Raw genomic sequence first — 22,263 nt, forward strand, 5'->3', positions numbered from 1 at the left:
TTATTAGGTTTAGTCTACGTGTTTTTGCAATGAAAAATGCCTTTGACTAAATGAAAAATAGGCATTGTGGTTAAAAGCCTTCTTGTTTTGCCACAAAAAAGAATTTAATATTGCTTCTGAATTTTCCATTTAGCATTACTTTTTGAAAGACTTATTTCTTACTTGCCATTTCTGGCAGTGGGTTCACTTTTGGTCTTAATATCATTTGCCTCTGACAATTTTAAGATGCTGCTATTCCCTTTGAGTCCTCTAGAAATTTAGTTTCCTGTTCCTGAAAATTGCAAGGAATTTTCTACTTTTATGGTTGGGTGATGTATGGTGACTTGAGAAATAATAAGTAATGTTGTACCATTAGCTGCTTGTACCAATGTTGACCTAGCTCAGGCACATCTGTGTTACACTTGAGTGCTGCCATGAAGACATATTGCATGCTGGCTTTGAGAACTGTGCCTTCTCACGTTGCTCATATTGCCAGTTCCACTGAGGAGTTTATAGATGTGTTTTAATCACCTGCCACTGAGCAGAAGCAGAGGGGTCTATTGTTTTTTGTCTGATGAAAAAACACAGTCACTTTTGAAAAAAAAAATATTTTGAATGACTGTTGCAAGGGTGAGGGGTTTGGAATGCAGAAGAAAAGCCTAGGGAAAACCAAGGAAAATAATCCCATCTTCCATAAATTTTCTTGAAGTTGTGTTGTTACAAAGCTCTACACTGCACAAGAGTTGCAATAGACTTTTGTAACCAACTGCATCTGATTTCTAGGTTATCCCCTTATTAGGGATAAGCTTTGTGGTCCTGATAGTATGCATAGATACTTAGCTGCTCCTGAGTAGCATCTCTGTGACCATGTCAACTAAAGTAAAACTCCATCTGTTCAGTACATCCTCAAGTAGCCACCTTTTCCATCACTTCCCAGTCCTTTGTATGCAGCCACATTCCAGGTACTCCAGGTAACACACAGGCACCCCAGACAAAAGCTTCTGCTTCCATTCCCTTACCCACACCAGGTCCTCTTCCATTCTCCTTCAGACGGGAGGCAGTTACTCCATAGCCACCAGAGATTTCAGTGGAGTAGCCCCTGATTTAGAGGAGTTGAGAACCGAGTGTGATGGTTCCCTCTCCAACTTCCACTAAGCAACATGTGACAGTTCAATACCGTGCTGGCTCTACCAGGTATGCTGGTCCAAAAAGCCCATGCTACTACTACTTATTTCCAGCCAGAGAAGATGGAATTTTGCAGAGTTCTGTTACCACAAATATAGCTGTCAATATCAGCATTTATCAGCTAGGTCCGAAGCCATAATTTGCAATATAAAAACTGGAAGTGAAAACTAGTAAATTACTCCACTGTAACTATAAAGAGATTAACGAATGTGGAAGTAAAGATAAAACTATAATCGGCTTTACTATTGTAAAGCTATATTCACTCTTAAACAGCAAATGAATTGCTATACAATGAAACACTGGATCTGTTTCTTGGGGGAGATTGAAAATTAAGATCGAGCCATGTTGTAAATAACGATGCTGGTTTTGAAAAAACTTTTTTTTCTTTTTTTTTCTTCATTTCCTAGACTGGAGGCATCTATAAATATTTCAGAAAACAGAGCAGGGGAAAAATTACTCTGTAGAAAGTTTTCCTTGTAAGATCTTTTCTCCAATGGGATGAGTTCCACTGCCTCGCTGATTGTGCTACAAAAGCGCGTTACATAATTCTCTGTAGATACCCATAGACAGATGTATTTATCGTTTTTGGAAACTTCATGTAATTTAGGCATAAAACTTGAAGTGTGTTTTATAGTTCCTCATTAATAATAGTTGAGAATTATGCTCATCTAAGGCAGCACACATAAATTCTTAATGTTCAGACATTCATTATATGCCTGTGATAGTTAGAAGTTGCCATAGGAAAATAAAAGCCAGTGATCCCAAAGGTTATTTTTTAATATAAATTCTTTTAAGGAATTTGGAAAATTGTGTTTACCCCCTAACACTTCTTTCCCTTCTGCTTCCACGTTCTTCCACTTAATCTAAAGAGACAATAGTGAATATTGAAAAAGTCAAATCAGGAACAAGACAAACTTTTTATTGATGAAGTTTTCATTAAGCATGGCAGCACCTTATCAAAGAAAATGATGGATTCAGCATTTCACGAAGGTTATAAATCCAGGTAGTTTTTTGCAATCACAATTTAGAGATCTTAATAGTGTTCACTTGTATCATATGCGAAGATGGCTATGGCATAGTTGCAGGTGGCCAGATGAAAGCTTAAAATATGCATGTTGGCTTTACACCTATGAAGCAGGTGAAAAGGCAAAAGTTTTTTCTTACCTTCCTGGCCAGAATATAATTTGTATTGCAAATTAAAGTCATGCTTTAGCAATTGCAAATTGGACTGTAAAAACATTTCTTTCAAATTTTTTTCTAACTTTCCAGCAGCTGAACTGGATATGTAGAGCCATGAAAATGCAAAAGTTTCAGTCTGAGAACAGAATAAGAATGAGAGTAATTGGGATTTTCTACATACTTGGGATTTCTTTCAGTGAGTATTAAAGAAAAAATCCGGGCTGAAACCTCACAATAGATGGATCAAAAAAAGCACATTTTCTTCTAGTCATGTGGTCACCTGTCTTTTTTTCCTGCTTATGCAGTGAGTGGAAAAAAAGCAAACCAAGTGTGGTGTCATGTTCCAAACAAACAGTTCAGCTGGCACACATACTTACTGTTTCCTTGATCCAGGTACAAAATTGCTCGTGCTGGAGAAGTGTTACATGGAGAACCCAAAGGTAAGTTTTCCTGAAGCATTAATTTCCCAAATTACGTCATGGCTGTTTCTGAAGTTTCTTTTATTCTTACACTGGAAACAGATTTGATGCAGCTTTGAACCCTGCAAAATACTGTGTGTGCGTGTTGTGGGATCAGCTGTGTCAAAATTCCTTCCCCTTTCACTGAACATTTTCATCTTGGACTTTCAAATCTGATGTCTGGTATGAAATAATTGTTCCTTACCTGGTATTTAACGGCTGTCAGATGCATGTTGGCTTCAGCTGAAACTGTGGTTATGAAAGCCTCTGGAAAAAAACCAGACCCACAGCACCCTATTTTTGTTTCATGGTGTTGCTCTGGTTTTAATCTTATGGAGTTTCTACAGAGTTTTGCCTTGAATGGTGTAAATAGAGCCAATATTGATGGCCAAATACAATAGAGGTGCTTGCCTAAAACCAGCAGCAGGCATAAGTGATGTAGTGGTACAAATTTGTAATTACACAACATGCATCACACAAGCCTGAGCACCTCTGGTTACTTGTTCAGAACTCAGCAAGGGTCTGGAAGTGACCCAGTCGTGCTGGTCGGTGCTGACCAGCGATGAACCCTGCTCAGCCATGCGTTTGCCGCTGCTGGACCTGCGGAGGGGATCAGTCTGTCCGTGTGCTCTGAGCTGCCTGAAGCTACGCTGCTAGGATCAAACCCATTGCAAAGTGCAGCTGGCATGTCCTTTTAACACGTGGCTGGAGGAGGTGACATTGTGCTCACTGCGTTGTGTAACATGCTAGCGTGCATGTTGAGGAAGTAGACCTGTGCTAAATCGTCTCTTCAGGCTTACAATTTGTAGGTTTAAACCTTAATCTCCTGGAGATTATTTGAAGGAGGGTGTTGTAGGCAAGGATGGATGAGGGGTATCCCTGTGCTTGTTAAATTGTGTCGGGGGAAATGCAGGAATCGTGAGTCTGGAAGGGGAAGACACAAAAGGAGTATTCTGGTAGGTTACTGAACAGGAGGAAGCCTGAGCTGCTTGTATCATGCAATCCAAGGAACATTTACATCATATACTCATTATAGCTTATGTGGAAAGTGTTTAACCCCTTGGGAAGCAAGAGACTGAAACCAAGTAATCCCCCAAGGTGGATGACCTAACCACGAAGCTCTAATCAGGCTCTCCTTGGACAGATTATTTTCAGCAGTGTGGAACAGTGTCTCCTCTGCCTACTTCTCAAGTCTTATTTTGCCTTTGGTTTTCTTTTAATGTTGACATCCTAGGAAAGAAAAAAGAAAAAACAAACCACCCACCACTTTTATTGCTACTAAAACAGGTTAGGGAGAGCAAAAAGACTGCTAAATTTTTTCATTATGATCCAAAAAAATCTTTCCATAGTATTATTCCAAGTATTATCACCTCATGTGTCTTCTACAATTTTCCATCTTTAGAATGGTATTTGCACTTTGTAACTTCCTTTAAGTTAGTCTCTATCCAGGCTACCAAAGAGCATGCAATATAAATTTCCTATTGCAAAAATATGTTCCCTGAAAAGCAATGTGTAAAATACAGATCATGTTGTAACTGTTTTATTTGCTGTCATTTAATGTGTGCATCCATCATGACATCGTAAACTCATCAAGCGTTTTGTAACTCAGCTATTAAAAGTTCTTCCACCCTGCAGTTGGTGGATGGGTTTGCAGGCTGTCAGTTATAAAACAGTTATTCTCTAGTTTAAAAAATAGTCTGTTCTGTTCAATGTCCCTGTAAGTAACTTAAGGAAAATCACAGATGCAGAGATTTCTTCATGCCCCTTTTCTGATGATAATAAATAATGCTGTGGGTCAAAGAGCAGTGATCTGTCAGGCCAAGAACATCCTAGGTAAGCTTCTGCATGTCAGATGTGAGCTTTGTGTACCTCTTGGCAGGCAGTCACTCACACAAGCACTGGAAGCAAGCCGGTGAGCATATGTGCTTGAGTAACTCCTGCCCAGTGGGGATAACGCTTGACATTCTCTCTGAAAGAGAACTTTTTTTCAGGAATTCAGCAAGGCACATAGACTTTGAGGACATGACTGCTTTTCCTGGAATCAACAGGCTGAGTTGAGTTGCAGGCTGAGATTCTTTGGTTCAGATAACATTACATCCTCCGTTCATAATACTTACTGGATTTTTAAGTGCCAAGGCCATGCTGGTAGGAAAACTAGCAACTAGCTGGAGGGCTTGATTAATGGGAGTCTAACCAAGGGGAAGGGAGACAGGCCCAAGATTGCTGTCATCTATTAATAAGACCAGAATGACGTCTCCACACTGTGGCAACTATGAATTATTTAGTTACCACAGATGGATAGCATGCCATTTGAGTCAACGGGATTTGGCCAGAACCTCCCATCAGAGATCTGGCTTTGCTTAAAGCCTGGTGTAAGGCATATGCAGCAGGTGTCTCACCAACTGAGACGCTTTCTTTTGCCCAGTGAGCTTTGGCCCTTTAGCAGCATTCTGGTTCCTCAGAAAGAATTGAACCACCCTCGGCTAAGAAGTGTGATTTTTATTTGTGCCAAGTTTGCCACTCAAGGAGATAGTGGCAAACAGACAGCTGTCTTGTAGATTGGACGTTTCTACCATGTTCTGTCCCTGCTTGAGGTGAAAAGTCCCTGAAAAGTGCTCTTAATTTGTGCCAAGTGGCATCCATTCCTAGAGAATCCTCCCTGAGCTAAGTATAGCTCCTTCACAGCATCCCCCCCATCCTCCTACAGAGCTCCAACGAGGAGCTAAGGGAGACCAGTGGATGAGGAGCCAGCTACAACAGCTCTACACCATTGGAGGCATAGCACTGGGATCCTTCTGGTATAGCAGGAGGAATGTATAAAGGGTAGGCTGGGATGAAAAATGTGGTTCAAACTAAGACTAAAATTTGTATTTGATCAATAATAAAAAAAATGATGAGCCCAGCATTGCTGTTGCTCTGGGGTATCTGTTGGCCAAAGGATAGTACTATAGGCTTGTTGAGTATATTATTTTCAGGTAGCTCTCAGTTTGTGCTTACTCTGCATCATTTTGGAAAAAGACTGTTTTAATCACTTGTCATAGGAATTACCTTCATGTAATACAGGAGATCTCAATGTTTTATGTTTTTTGTGAGAATGACATAAGGAACAGGAGAGAACATCTGAGCAACCTGACATCTTGGCCAATATGGTCATTCTTAGGTTGCCCCAGATGCATCCACCCCCCAGACTGTGGGTGGATGCATCTGCAGCCCCTGGAGAGCAGAGCCTGCCAGCTTCCCTGGAGCAGGGCCTGGCTGAGCTCTGTGTGGGCTGGCAGAAAACTCCTGTCCCTGTGCTGAGGAAGGGCAGAAGGAGAAGATGTGCAAAAGGTAGGACCAGAGGAGAATATGCACCTGCAAGATGGGAGTTTGAAGATGAGACTGAAAGTCCTCACGTAAAGCCACTGTCTTGACTTTTTGGCCTCAGCTGAAAGCACTAAAGTTTGAACTTTGAATCCTCTGATGGTTTGGTTGTTTGTTTTGGTTTTTTTGGTGGGGTTCAGTAGAATAACTACACATTTGCAATGATCATCTACGTCAGCCAGTTTAGGATTATTGGTATCAAGATTATGGCACTCCTATGACAGCAAGATCCAACCCTTGACTCAAATAATTTTACAGTATAAAATTCAATCCCTCTGGCTAAAGAATCTCCTTCACCTAAAGTCATCCTTATTTCCCTTCTACCCTCTACATATACGGACAGAAGAAATGTCATGATTATAACTTCCATGGATGCAGCCCAGGGGATCTGGTGGGCACAGCATGCCTCACAGTTTTCAGTGTTTAACGAGAGCTACATGCTAGCTTTTTTCATTCCTGTTCAACGTGTGTAGAGGTGCCAGGAAGAGGTTTAAACCATTAGAGAAAAAAAATAGGGCATAATCTGAAAAGTTTGAAAACTACCATTGAAACAGGTTTGTTACCTCATTGCTGAAGGTATTGTCTGCAGAAGTCAAGGGTGTTTGTAGCTTTTTTGCCCTTTCAGCATCACTTTGGGTGATTCTCGTCTGGATGCTACTATTTTTAATCTAAATAGACATCTTTTCTGGTATTATCAGCTGGAGATGTTATTTTTCTTCCTGGGCTCAAATGTTGTGGAGTGGCTATTAAGAATCGCCTGGTGTTGCTGTAGTGGTGTCTGTGTTTTAATGATAACAAAGTGACTTCTGTCCTTTATAGGGTGTAGGTCCCTGTCATCACTGATAGAGTAATGGAGGGGTTATCAAATGAAGGGGACCAGGCTGACTGGTTTTGTCAGGTGCTATTTTCACTGAAGTTACACAAGAGATGCCATATATTTTGCCAGAACTCCTTTTGAACCATGCCTTTAGTGGAGGTCTTTTACCAGAGGATCCTCAGGAATATATTTAGAATGAGATTTGCTTCCACCCGCACTGGCCTTGTTGGATATTTTCTCCCTCAGCCCATCCTAAAATTCAGAGGCTGAAATTTTAATTCTGTTGGTATTTATTGACCTAAAGTTTTGTAACATTTCATTTTCTTTCTGCCTTTAGATGGAGGTGGGATGGGAAGGGAGACACATCTGATGGGGTTAGTTACGTGACAGCTGCCCATGTATTTTGGGGGTTGTCCATCAACAGAGATTACCCATTGTGGGACCTCTCACTCCAAAAAGGATGATGGGAAGCTGGAAGGGTCCAGCAGGAGCTACCAAGGTTATCAGAGACATTGAGCACAAGCCCTATGAGGAGAGGTAGAGGGAGCTGGGCTTACATAGTCAGGAGAAGAAAAGGCTTAGGGTAAGGTGTGACTGGTGGCCAAATGAAAGCTGCAGGATCTGAGGTTGGATCCCACTTAGGACAGTTATGTCAGGCTAAGACTAATTGCCATGTAATACTGCTAATATGTTTGTAGCAAAAATTGGATCACATATAAAAGCAATCCTGTAAGATTTTGTAAACCTATATTGTGTGTGAATACTGCCTTTCAGTTCTGCAGTGTGTTTTCATATACTTCTTTATGGTGATTTTCATTGGCAAACCTACTCCCTAGTTTTGTCAAACTCTATTGAGGTTTTTTCCTGGTCCACTGCCTTTTCCTGCCTACAAAATGCTGGCTTTCACTACTCTCTCATTACTCATTCATTAGGAAGTTTAGCAAATCAGATTGGTTTTAGTATGGTACATAGGGCTATTTTGCAATCTACCTTATGTGACATAGAAAAATGACCAAATATTTCTATTCTTTGTTTCCTGTCTCTGAGCCAGCTTCTCATTTATTGGTATCCCCTGACCACTTCTCTTCAAAAGCAGCTTTTTGCCAGGAGAATATAAATTTCCATTAAAATGGTGATATTAATTTTCTGATCACTGTTTTGTTTACCGACTCAAGGAATCACGGAAGACTAGAAAAACATCGCTTGCTGTAGAAAAGCCATGTTGTAAAACCCCAGCCATAAGCTCCATCTTCTTCAGATCTTTAGGTGATGAAAACTAGCATGACTGCACTATTTGTGGTGGAATAATGCTGACTTGTGTCCAGTGACAATCTCAATTTTTATTGGCAATGACCATAAAAGGGTAGGAGTTATCTAAGAGGTGAGACAGGGGCATCAGAAAGGACAAGTGGATCTGGTGCATATTAAGAAAGGATATATGCACTTTTTCTAAAGTTTTCTTCTGTGGACATGGATTTAACATGTTCTGTTTCTTATTGATGCTCTGAGAACAGCATCTTTGTATTGGGAAAATAAAATTTTCTGCTCACAGCTTCCCACAACCAATTAATTATTCAGTATTTGAGAACTTTGAGATTTCCCAAGCAAAACTGATGGGGTAGGAGTGTAGAGAAGTCACAGCATGTGATGCCACAACTCATGTAAACTCAGGCATGAGAACGATTTATTTGAAAAGAATGCAATATCCATCCTTTTATTTATGTTTTGCACATTTACTGTGGGACTCTGTAGGACATACATCACCTGTAAGATTTATTTTCCATTAAAATATGGAAATTACAACAGTGTTTCCACTCTTGTGTGTGTGTATGTTAGAAGCAAGTCACGAGTTTCAATCATGGGCTAGAAACTCAGTTGATACAAATTTCCAACAGCTCCTCTGAAATCAGCGGAGTTACATGAATTTATTCCACCATAAGTTTTGGACCAGTATATTTTAAATAGATGCCAAAGTGGTGGTCAGTTTGACTGTCCTGAAAGCTAAGCTAATCTAACCAGAAAGGTCTACTAGCTGAGAAGGAACAAATAAGGAATATTTTATACATCTCTTCCTGTCTCCTGAGTTTGGTCTAATCGTTATTACAGAAGGTGACTGGCAGGTTTATATTCAATACAATGAGACTTCCAGTAGATGTCCTTTTTTCTTTTCAAAGCAGCAGAGCAGTGGTTGTCACACCAGCACGGCAGGGGAGCAGTTACCATAGCCTGGCCTTTGCTGCTATCTGGATTTTCAGAGTGCCATACGTGCCAGCCTGGCATGGGCTGGGGAGAGTGGCAATCACCAGTCTAGTCCCCTGACCTCAAAGCATAATGGTTTTTGTTCACCATCAGCCTAAAGGTATTGTATGGTCTGGTTTGTTTGGTGGCTGGCGTTAACAAAGATAATTTTTTTAATAGGATAAGCATTTTGCCCAGTTAAGTATTCAGTATTCATTGCCAAGCTGGTTGCTGCTGTACAAATTTCGAAGTATCTCATGTAACTTCATTCCTATGTGAGGATGAGGATATCTTCTATTTGGGGATGCTTCTCTGATGGCTGTCCAGTTTCTTTCATCTTTCTTGTATCACAGTGGACTGTTAACATGGTGTAGTTTCGTAGACAGACAGAATCTACTTTCTCTATGTAAGTATGTATTCTGAGTCACCTTAACAAGAAGTAGAATGGTTGCACTGGAAAAGGGTTCTTAGCTCGAGAGCTTGGTAACAGAAGGTTTTTGCTGCAGAACAGTGTGAGAGAGCTTGAGACTGTCTAAACCTATAATCTTTTAATGTGCTAAACCTCTGTTACCTAAACTCACAGTCTTTTTATATTATGGCAAGCTTGTCATAACTTGCAGATGTAGGCTGGTAAATAGTGCATCTTATATTTAGTAAACAGGAAAAAAACCATGAAACCTTCCCTGTAGAATTTTTTCCACTACAATAATTAAGCTGACTGGAAAAATCCAAGATGGCATAAACTGTCAAGTGCTGAGACACAGCTAATACAGTGCAGCTTTTTCCCGGGGATGAACATTCAAGGACATTGTAGCCTTTCTGCTTAAATTCTGAAAAAGATGCAGACAAAGTAAATATTAGGTTTGTGCTCGTTTCTTTTCTTTGCACATCAGGTATCAAGGCTCTTGCCAGTTTTTATTTTGGCAAGCCTGATTACCAGGTTTGCTTGCCAAGGCTGTAGAGAAACATCCTTTGTTGGCAAGACAGACTAGATGACCTAATGCTCATAGTTGTTCCTTTCTACAGCTTCTCTACTTCTGCTAAAGATTGCGGCACCAGAGTTTTGACTTACTGAAATCCTGTTGTTGCTGTTACTTCTTGACTACTGAAGTTAAAGATACTTGCCCATAACAAAATAAAGTATGTTATATTTGAAAGATATGAGCATTTATCAAAGCTCTGTCACAGGGTTTCGGTGTCTGTGGGCCACATTTTCAAAGGTACCTAAGGGTGTAATAAACATCTAGTGAAACTTGTGAAGTGCCTGAGAAGCCAAGTGATAGTCTGCTCCTTGAACACAATCTCTAAGTAATGAACGTTTCTCTATTGAGCAAAAGGTCTTGGAGGGACAGATTTCCACCTATTTTACTAAGTGAGAAAAATCTATTAATCTCTCTCTTCCCTCTGCAGGAGTGCTATAAATGCAACAAACCGTGAAGTTAAGTGTTTTTTATACCTTGTAATGACAAATTGTCCATGTTACAGTCCTTTTAAAAGCAGGAACTATGTAAGGCACTTCTTCAGGAAATTGGCTTTCTCCTCATTAAGCTAATCTTTTGCCCCAGAACATAGAGTATTCCACACAGTCACAATTGCTGAAACATGCTCTCACCATAAAGTCATTAACAAAGGCAGCTAAGTAAGAGATACCATTAGAGTCATTACCTAGTGACAAGATATAAAATTGTTCTGACAACTCATCTCTTAGACTGAAATCTGTTCTCATTTGGTGTTTCATTATCAGGATAAGAATTAAAATAATAAAGCCAGAGTTTAGCAAATCTGTTTCTGATCTTGAAGCCATATGGTCTTACTGCATGATGGTAACTGCTGCAGCCTTCATGAGTAAGGCAGTAGCAGAAGAGTGGCAGTAAATAAAAATGTGAAAAAATTCCCATGGTTATTATTCTAAAAGACATGAAGCAGGTGAATGCAAAATTGCTCAAACTAGAAGTGCATAACTACCATTTACCTTGGCTGTCACTGGGCCACAGTATCATATCCTAATCCACTATCTCTGCAACAGCATCACCTGGGAATCAGATCAGGCCAGGACCTGTGCTGCTATTATCTTTTCCTTCTCAATGCACCAAAATTTTCTTCTAAACATAGTTACAAATTAGGTTTTTCTATGTACAAAAACGACAAAGTCATAAATATCTGACTTTGTATCTGATCAGAGACCAAGACAGAGACTTTAAGTAGCTGGCAGAGTAGACAGAGCCCCTGTTTTATGGCTTTGCTTTCTGGGTTTTTTTTTTACTTTGAGGACAAGGGAGACATATTTAACAGGTAATACTCTGCGTTATTTTTAAAGCAATGTGTGCATGTGTTCAATGTGTTTATTTTCTCTTGCTTCGGCTTCAGTGATCAGCAAACACAAGTGCAAAGCTAAGTACAATGGTGTAGAGGCAGGTATATGGTAATGCTACTAAATGGTTTGCCAAAGCCTCATCACTGTGAGGAAGCAGTAATGCCAACTTTCAGCTAGAAGCTCTTTTTTAAATAGCATTTCATTCTAGCAGAAGGGAGCTTGATCTGCTGCAGGAGGGTAACATCTGTGCGCAGCATTGTAGGGTACATCTGTACCAGCATTGTAGTTTGGCTCAGGAGCATGCTTTTGAAATGTCTCTCCCAACCCTGCTGCCATACCATGCTTTGGGATGTGTCGCAGAGAGGTCTCACAACACAGCAGCTCGTTTCCTGAAAGATGTGCTCCGAAAGGCAGGTGTGGCTCCCATCACCTTAGCTGGTTGTCCAGTGCCAACCCAGAGCCCCCGCATTCCTGCACACCACACACCAGGCCAACAGCACGACTGTCCTGTAAAAGCCTCGCTGTGGAGGGCTGTAGCACAGCCATTGCATTATTTCACACACTGAATTGAAAAAAAGCCAGCTCCTTGTTGTCATGATTGTAATAATGATAATGATGATGATGATGTCTCACAACAAGAAGGGCCATCATGCAGTGTGGGCATGACCTGTTGTCATGGTTTAGCCCCAGTTGGCAACTAATCCCCACGCAGCCGCTCGCTCACTCCCCCCCCTCGGTGGGATGGGAGAGAGAATCGGAAGAGTAAAAGTGAGAAAACTGGTGGGTTGAGATAAAGACAGTTCAATAGGTAAAGCAAAAGCCGCGCACGCAAGCAAAGCAAAGCAAGGAATTCATTCACTGCTTCCCATGGGCAGGCAGGTGTTCAGCCATCTCCAGGAAAGCAGGGCTCCATCACACGTAACGGTTACTTGGGAAGACAAACGCCATCACTCCAAACATCCCCCCTTCCTTCTTCTTCCCCAGCTTTCTATACTGAGCATGATGTCATGTGGTATGGAATAGCCCTTTGGTCAGTTTGGATCAACTATCCTGGCTGTGTCCCCTCCCAGCTTCTTCTGCACCTGGCAGAGCACGGGAAGCTGAAAAGTCCTTGACTAGTGCAGCAACAACTAAAACATCTCTGTATTATCAACACTGTTTCCAGCACAAATCCAAAACATAGCCCCATACCAGCCACTATAAAGAAAATTAACTCTATCCCAGCTGAAACCAGGACACCTGTCTAAGAGGGAGGGAGCCCTGATCATTATGGACACCAGCCAGCCTGTGTCTCCAGGAGCTGGGAATCACTGTCTGGCCATGTTTTATTTCACAGTATGCACATCTAGCCTATAATTTAGAAGAGGAAAAATAACCTTCCCTGAAACTTAGGAAGTACAGGCTATCCATAAGGTTTTGTACCACAACATGCCATGGCGGTCCTGGTTTGGCCATTGGTGATAAAGGTGAATTTTGTTCAGGTGACTGTGTGTTGATATTTGAAAATTAAAGCAAAGATGACAAAAGCAGCATCTGTGTGTCTTAGGGTTGGGTCTTGCAGAATAGTTGCATGGCTGGAGAATTATTTGTAGGGTTTGTGCATTTGCAGTCCTGCAAGCACAGCATTTGATCAGAGACTGGGGACCAACCACAAGCAAATATAAATTAGTCAATCTTAAACAGATAGACAAGAAAGTAATGACAGACTGAGTGCATTCAGGAATTAAAAGAAAAGGGCAGAGAAAGATCAAAACCAACCTAAAGAATGACAGTCAGTGGAGTAAAGACATACCAACCAATACATAACCAGTGATTTCATATTTCTAACTTCTGACTCATTTTTCTTCCTCGGTTTTCTATGTTTCTTTTATCCCCATTTTGATGCCAGAAATATTGTGGAAGTGTAGAAATCAACTTGAGTGCAAGAGCTCGCATGTCTGAAGCTAAGATTGTAAGTACTTCAGGGCTAACACTATGTCTGTTTATTAGCCTAGACAGAACCAAGCTCAATGAATAAATAATAGTTTATCCTAAGGAAATTGATTTGGAAATAATTGTTCAATGGAGGAAGGTGCCAATCTTTCAGTGCAACATTTGCATGAAATACTATTTGCAGAGTATTATTCAAACACATATTGAGGTACTGAATAAGGAAAACATTTATCCGTAATAAGTATTTGATAAAAATATTGCCCAGATTTACAATGAATAATTCAGTCTGCATTAGTAACGTGTGTGACTGTGCACATTATTCATATCTTTATAAATGCTATGGTAAATTGCTACAGGTTAATAGGTCCTTACATCCTTTTCTGTTTAGAATGCTATTAGGTCCAATTTTTCAGAGGAGCTGAGCCACCCAGAAGTTTAAATATGATAATGAGTTGCAGATACTAAGTGTGTCTGTAAATCAGGCCATGGCAACGTTAGTCACAGGGAGGCTGTTTGGGACTGGCACAACAGGATAACACACCAGCCTGGATGAGGAGCATGTTCCGTAGGGCTCTGCGCAATTACCCGTGTCTTAATTGCACCCTAAATATTCTTTCTCCTCAATACAAAAGACATATTTAGAATGGATACAATTAAGTGTTTAAAAGCTGACTAGAAACTGAACAGATTGCTGATGGAAATACCTAAAAGATGGACAAGACTGATTACTGGACACTGTGATGAAAGCTGACAAACCCTTGTAAAAACCAAGACACAATAATCTAGAAAGCTCACTGCAAAAAGATCTCCCTACCATGTTTCTACTTCTGTTTCATTATAATTGTCATTTAGGCAGGCAGTGGGAGTCAAGCAATGTAAATAGCTGTGAATCTTGTTGTTAAGCTCTGGACAGGCACTGAAAAAAACCCATGCTCCAAGCCAGAGATGTATATGAGGCATGTATAAGAGAAGAGAGGAAAACAAAATGTGAAACAGTAATAACATTTTCTTTAGATTTAGTTTGTTGCACTGATCCAAAAAGCCCATCATTCTAAAGCAAACTGGAGTTGTTTGATACCATAAAATGTGTGGTTTCTGAGAGGATTTAAAGTTAAGCTGGTTCAATTATTCACCCTTTGACTTCAAAGAGCTCGCTAGACTGTATCAACCCATATGTCTGGTTAAAAGTTCGCATACGTTGTAAAGCAGTTTTGATAATGCAGCAGTAATATTGCCATAACCAACAGATATTAATAACAGGTTGTTAAGAAAGCATTGTATCTATGTATATCACACTCTCTCTCTGTTTACCTTTATACACATCCTAACGGACCATTATTTCTGTACATCGGGCTAGCCAGTGATCCTGGAACAGGGATGTACGCATGACTAGATTGTGCTAATAAAACATTAGTTACTTTATCAGGAAGCCATGCCTTGAAGTCTTCTGAAGACAAGCAGGGGATTATAGCCCAGGCCACCAAGAGCACGAGAACATGATGACAGCGGAGGCCTTGAAGGTACAGGCTCAGGACACTACCAGAAGCCTTAAGCACAAATCGCAAGTAGTAAATTACTGATCACAAGAGAAATGCAATCTTGAGAGCTGGGTAGAACCAGTTTTAGGCCCTAACTGGGACATGTATTGAGTTGTGTAACAGCCTATTGCAGGTGGCTGGCAGTGCAGGTGGAGACATCTTTAGATGGTACACAAGATTGCAACAAATCCGACTAGTTGCACAGGAATCTTATTTCAGAACTGGGTATGTGAATTGATCACTCTGATATCCTGTATTGATACATACGTAAATATTCTTTCATCATCATATTTGCTCTAGTGTTGTATTGCTCATGTTTGCTTTGAGGCTTTGGTTGCAATTTGGATGCAACACGCAGAAAGCTATAAGTTTTGGTTTTCCTGGAAAAGAAACATCAACACTAACCGCTGTGTTTCTTAAAATACCTTTGTTTTATACAAAGCTTGCAGACCTTCATCATCCCAGATGATGCCATTCCATATGTCCAATTCTAGCATAATCTGGTGTTGTAAATCTCTGGAAAAGACTTCAAGAAGCAGATATGTTTAGACAGAAAATATGGGCTTAGAGCCTATACTGTCTTTGCAGGAAAAACATTATGATCTTGTGAGTGATCTTTAAGCTAAAGAAAACTGATTTGTCTTGTCTGCCTGCTATTATTTTGTGCTGACGTAGGCTGGTGGAGCAAATAAATAAATAATGTTTACACAAAGCTGTACTAGAATCATGTAGGTTTTATAACATGGTCACACCTGAACAGCTTGATGATGTCAAGTATGTAAATTAAAGATGTTCCTGGTGCATAAAAAGATGCTGCATGCTGTAAGTGAAAAAGCTGAAATACTGACTTACAAATTAGCCATACCATCTGGTAAGCTTGTTAAACAGCATCTCTCCAGAAGACAGTGGTAAATGTGAATGATCAGCCATGACTCCACTTAGTGGATATCCTGTAAGAATAGATTTTGAGCCTGCATTTTTTTGTGTGCAGACAGTTCTGAAAAACAGTATCTGTGAAATGATTCATTAGTGCAGACATTTGGTAGGGGGCTGTGTAACAGCTCCAGGACCTCCTTTTCCTGACAAGGAGAATAAAGGACTTTACTAGGAAAATGAGCGGGATTCTCATCGACCATAGGCTGACAGTGTACATCAGCTGGGGGTCACGGGCAGCCAACCTCCCTTGGGAGGACAGGACTCTGATAGTTAAGGCAAATCCACTTTCCTCCTTCTCCTCTGGGACGGAAGTTTCAACCTGCAGAAACAGCGTAACTTCATTCTTCAGCTCATATTCACACCTCATTGCTAGAGGCATTACTCTTTCGTTTTGAAACCTTCTTATCACTTTTCCAGATTTGACCTGCTTTTTTCTTTTTTTTTTTTTCCCCATTTTTGAGAGCTAGAGTTACAGTGCTGTTCTAAAGGTGAGAGAATTACCCTTAAACACTCACTAAGAGATGCCTTCTCAGGTGTTTCTTTTCCTGCGTTATACCTGATGTTGTCTACACTAGCACTCTGCATTTTGAGGAAGTCATTTATCTCTGCTGTATCAAATCAAGGACCAAGAGTTTCAAACAGGCAGAATCCTCTCCACTTTCCTGTTTTCTTGATATCCTTGGTGCGTGGCCTTCGGCTGATGTATTCTGGCTCCTCATGCTGCCTCCCTTTCCTCAGCACACTTCATTCTGGAAAGCCTTGCTTGTAAGTACCTGGCTTCCTCTGAGGAGCAGGAGTGCTTTGCTTTTCCCCTCACTCTAGGAGAAAATGAGGTGCTAGTGGCAACTCTCAGGAATAAATAGCTGCAGCCTCCACGCTGAGACGGAAGGACAGAGTGCCTTCAGACCGAGCTCTGGGGTAGCTCACGCTGTGGATCTGAGCAGGTCTAACCCTGTGACGTGAGGTTACATAGGCCAAGTCACGGTTCTGTGTGCCGTTTTACTACCGCTTCAGTAAGTGATAGTTTAAGTTTGTCACTTCAGATGTAACAGCTGTAGGTTGCATGATGTAAAAGCACAAATGCATCTATTTTGCTGAATGTCTGAGTGGTTATATTTTAAATATATATTTTCCATTTATATTTTCTCTTGAGAGGGTATTCATGCAGTCATTACCTGGCTAGGTTTGTACTGAAACGACCTAACTTAATGCCATTTTTCAGCTTCAGAAAGTATGTTTAAACATTGTTCTAGCAGGACCTAATTCTTTATTTCACTGAAGCAAACCCAAGCTGTTCAGGCTGTTAAAAACAAACAACAAAAAAACCCCAGCCTGGCAGTTTCAGCAAAAATTTAACAACGCTAAATGATGCATTAGCCAAGACTTCATTACTTTTACCAGATACAGCATGGTGCGTTACAAGTATTATCAAAACTGACCTTCAGTTGTCAAATTAAGTTAATAGATCGGAGGCCCATTTGGCCAAACGTCTGCACTTAGTTTGGCAGGGCAGACCCCTGGGCTTCTCTGAGACACGCAGCCCCTTGGCCGTACTGCCGGCGTGTCGGAGCCGATAGCCCAGAGCTGGGCTGCTGCCTCCCGCTCCTGAGGAGGGATGTGAAGTTAGAAGTCACAAGTGATGGGCTCTGGGTGTCTCTCTGCACGGAGCTTGTTCCAGGATTAGTGGATTTTGGGCCAGAGGAGGCCACAGGGACCAGTCAATCTGACTGTCTGTCTAGTGAATTTCACCCACTGTAGCTGGTAAGTTTGTCTTGTACAGCTCAGATTAATGCATATGTATTGTATTTAATTGAGCACTGTATTAAAAAAAAAAAAGATTTCCCTTTTTTATTTGAGGCTCAGCTTTTGCAAATCACTAATATACAATGACAAAAAGCTGCAGGAAAAACATTGTGAGCTTTGGGTTAGAAGCCAAGAAGTGTGAGTACTGATGCGCACAACAAGCTATTGCATGTTTGGTGAAAGTGTGATCCTGGCATTGAATTTTCCATTACTGTATCAAACTCCATGTGTGAAGCATTAACAGCGCTTCAGTAGGTGTATATGAAAATCTGTCATTTGCTACAGCTGCCTCAGTGCCTGCCCTCTAAGAGCCCCAAAACCTGCCCTGTGCCCCCCACTGGGTATTTCAGCAGTGTGAGAAATGATCACTCTTGACACCCGAGAACTAGGTAGAGAGCGGGGAGATGGCAGCGCAGCCTATCTGCAAGATTGCACCTGCCACAGTGCCCTGAATGACGCAGGGAAAGGGAGTCAGGGTTTTGCAAAGTGGGCAGAAATTAAATGAGTAATTTATCCCCTGAGAACAGGAGCTGCCAGTGCATGTGTGCCAACGCGTCCCGGTGCTGCGGTGAGAGCCAGCACCCGGGGAAGGACCTCCTTCACTTGGGGTTGGGTGAAGCACCCTGTCTTGTCCTCTTATTAAGCCACTGATCCAAGGCAGACATGAAAAAGAGCCTTTCTGTTTTGAAACTTCCCACAGTTCCCAATTATGTGTGAGGACATATTCCAAATCCCCAAGATACGACTGCTGTGTTACCCACTTGGTCCACCTGCCGGCAAATTTGGTTTTCAAATGCAACTAGTAAAATGGTTGCTCCGTGTGGCATAGCCATCCTGCGCAAAGCCTTACTTCCCTCTCTGCCCCACCTTCAGAGATTCTTTACTTTCCCTAAAATGTGGGTGAGGTGCCTTACTAGGATCCTCAGGGCCACAAGAAAGGACAGGAAAAGGAGTCAGAAATGGCACACTGGAACATCCACCTTTCAAAAGTGGAAATTCTGGGAGGGAACAAAGTATAACAAGAGCCGGGGAGGTGGTGTCAGATGCTGTGGTTGGTTGGAGGGGTGGTAAGTGGAGAGGTGAGGGGGTGCAGCAGGATCGATGCAGTATTTGTATGAATCCAGAAATAATGATCTTGTACCAGCCCTACACCTGCTCAGTCTGGAAAAACTGATCCGAGTTCAGGACGTTACAGGCAAGAAGACAGTAAGCAAAAGATATAGTGGAATTGGGAGAGAAAGGGAGGATCGGGCGAGTGAGAAGGGATAATGAGATAAGTTGTCGCAAAAGCAGTGCAGTGCTTCTCTAATGTGTTATATAGAAAAGACAAGACTGTGAAAGCCTGTTGAGATTTCATATCATAGGGTCAGGCTTTCTGGTTTTGTTGCTGTTTCTTCTATGGTTAACTGGAGCAAAAAGGTCCACATAACATTTGGGGTTTCTCCTTGCAAATAACAAGAATGAGCTCCAACCCAGAGACCTGTGAAAACTGAACGCCTCCTCCCTGGTTTTCCTTAGCAAGCAAAATTTCTCCACCCACAAATCCTCTGACACTGTCCAAACAAAGAAGCTGTCAGTAGAGGAAAGGGAACATGGGAATATTTTTGCTTTGTTTCCTAGTACTTGCAGATGAAGCATAATAGTTATCTGCACCCTCAAGCTCATTTTAACTTTTACAATACTCCATCAAACTCGTCTCCTCCCACCTCCCCCCTTGGCAATAACGTGCCACAAAATTAATTCTGTAACAGTCACCCTGTCAGCTGAACCCCACTCCTGCCCTGGTCAGGGAGCATCGTGTGCCTCTGTCAGTCTGGCTCCACGGAGTCACCTGTCTGGTCCTGCTTGGAGGTACCTGCAACTTGACTGAGGCACTCGGCAGGCAGGGCCGTGGAGAGGCAGCCCAGCTCTGTGCTGTTTGCCATCTCTCACAATGACGGTCTCTCTCTGGGCTGTTCGATTGCCATGAATCACATCTCACAGGGGAGACCTCAGAGCCATCCTTGTACTTGCAAATGGTGCTGCTCCACCAGCATCTGGAAGGCTGAAGTCCTCTGCCTGGCCACCAAAGATGTCTATTTTGAAAAGCAGACATGCAAACCACCTGCTGCCCTGCCACATTCACCTTTCCCCATGGTCTGTGCCCCCTGGACACCTCCAGCTTAGCCGGGAGGTATTCTCGTCTTTACGGCTACTTCCCAGCCTGACCTCTCTGTTGGAAGGCTGCCAGTGAAACTGGAAATTAATTTCAGGTCTAGTGGTGGTTTTATGTGATGCAGCTGCTCTTCCGCTGGGAACACAATTCGATCCCCAGATACAGTCGCTGGGCACTGAACAGACTGCGCAGAGTAAGAGTTTTCAATCAATACTGACCTGAGCTGAAGATTAACCCTTCTGCGAGAGATGAGAAGCTCTGCAGAGCTCCCATTTACAATTCCCTTCGGCATGCCAAATCCCTACCAACTGCAGATCCCTTCTTTCCTGGGATCGTTATGAAGCGAACTCCATTTCATTTAGGTCATGACCTTTTGTTTGATTTTTCAGAGAATTATGACCTACTTGGTGTCAGGGCTTTGTGCTTGTTTTTAGCTCTTCGGATGGAGAAACTAGTAAGTTAAGTACCAGAGGACAAGCATTTATTTTTAATACTAGCTTCTCAGTGTAACCAACCATAAAATATTTAGGGTTCTTCCTTGTAAATCTAACAGCTACTAGTTCTGAATCTGCTGCTTTTTCTCCTGACCTTGATGAAGTCTCCTATACCTCACTGCAAAGTATTATGTGAAATTCTGCCAAAATGAAATCTCTGTCCTGAAACACAGTAAAGAGTCCATAGCTTAGAATAATGCTGGCTAAACTGATCTAAACATTACCATATCTACCAGAAGAAAGAAAGAAAAAAAAATAAAAAGGAGGTGTTCTTTTCCCCCCCCCTCTCTTAATCCATCTTTCTCTATACTAATCTGAAGATGAGCTTGTGAATGGTCAATAAGAAGGCCAGGGCTCAATGACAGTTTGCTGAGCATCTGGCCTAGATCCTCAGCTGATGTAGATCACGTATATTTTGAAGCTCATCACACCAGCAGCAGATTGGGTTCCTGAACAGTAAATATTTACTTCTATAAGGCCCTATCAACTTTAACAAAACATCTTTTTCTGTTCCAGCTCTTGTCCCAGATTAAGTCCAGGTAAGCAAATTAAAGCATGTTACAGCAAGATAGGCCAACAGAACAGTGTTTTGAAGCCACGTTTTGATTTTTGCTGGAAAGGAAGCATGTCACTGATGCTTAACCAGGTCATACTGAAGTTTCCCCAAATTATATTTGCCCCCTTCCTAAAACAATAAAAGTGCTACCAATGGGGCTTATAACACACAGTGCATTTCCAGATAGTGTGACTAAGGTGTATATAATAAGCAGACCTCTAGGAATGTGGGGTAACCAAATACCTGATAGAGACACAGCCTTGAAGACCTTATTTCACTAAAACAGTCTCTGACCTTCACTTCACTTTGTCCAAGCAGAGACTCCAAGACAGGCTGTAACGCATTTATCCAATAAACTTGCCACACAAGAAAGGCTGTGCAGAAGTGCCTGGTTGGGCCCGCCTTCGCTGAAAGGTAAGAGGATCTCAGGTTGTTTACTAGAAGGTATTGCACAATTCGCAACACAAGTTAAAAACCAGGCTGGCAGGCTCTGTGGGAGCCATACTGGATAGCACTTCCCCAGCTGCCTGGGTTGAAGGCTTGCATAACATCAGGAAAAAGAATGTTTATCTGTGATATTATTTGAAGTGTAAGCTTCATTAAAAATGTCATCTACCGTAATTTTTTCCAGTTAAGTATGTGATTTTGGGTTTCTAAGATATAAAGGGAAAAAAAGGACTACCTCACTGTATTGACATATATTGTTCAGTTAATTTTAGATTTTGTGGCACTCTCTTGGTAAACCCTTTCACACATTCAGGTAATTACCTGATACAATGGCACATGAGTAATAACGCCAGGACGCACAGACTTGCTTTATCCCTCTTCCATGCAGCGCCAAGTAAGAAGCTGATGAAGCCAGTGCAGTTACTCCAATGTGAGATGCATTAGTCTCATCTTCACACCACACAGATACATAAACAGAGTGATGCTGTCACTGTTTTGTTTTAAACATTTTATTCCGTGCCGAGTCTTCAAATTTATGTTATTTGACTCAATAAATGTTTGATGGTCTCAGTGTAGCATCTAGTGGAGAAAGGGTAAATAACAGAAAAAAGGCAAAGCAGAAACGTGCCATTAACCCTTGTGCATGGCAGGGATGCAAATGTGAACTGTTGGGGAGTGGGAATACTCGCTTCCCCAGATCATTCAGTAAAACACTTCAAGGGTTACTCCGAAGCGGCTGCAGTTAACTGGGTACAATACGGGGCTTGTAATCCTGGCAGAGCAGCATGGTATCACTGGCTTGAGTTCAGCTCAGGAAGGTCTCTATGTCTGAGGTACGCAATTGCTGTGAAGGCAAATTGTCCTTTAGA

General features: G+C 41.6%; 1 protein-coding gene across 4 annotated transcripts in view; it reads left to right on the forward strand.

Annotated features, from left to right (window-relative positions):
* The window catches only part of TMEM177 (transmembrane protein 177), a 41,667-nt gene that overhangs the window by 10,212 nt on the left and 9,192 nt on the right, over positions 1-22,263 (forward strand). For 3 of the 4 annotated variants that reach the window (XR_012777116.1, XR_012777118.1, XR_012777119.1), the window contains exon 2: positions 21,266-21,361. The exons of the other annotated variant lie outside the window; for it this stretch is intronic. The gene's annotated coding sequence lies outside the window, so the exon portion shown is untranslated. The remainder of the gene's footprint in view (positions 1-21,265; positions 21,362-22,263) is intronic. 4 annotated transcript variants of the gene reach the window in all.

This window comes from Mycteria americana, chromosome 9 (genome assembly GCF_035582795.1).
Source record: "Mycteria americana isolate JAX WOST 10 ecotype Jacksonville Zoo and Gardens chromosome 9, USCA_MyAme_1.0, whole genome shotgun sequence".
In the NCBI taxonomy this organism is placed as follows: Eukaryota; Metazoa; Chordata; class Aves; order Ciconiiformes; family Ciconiidae; genus Mycteria; species Mycteria americana.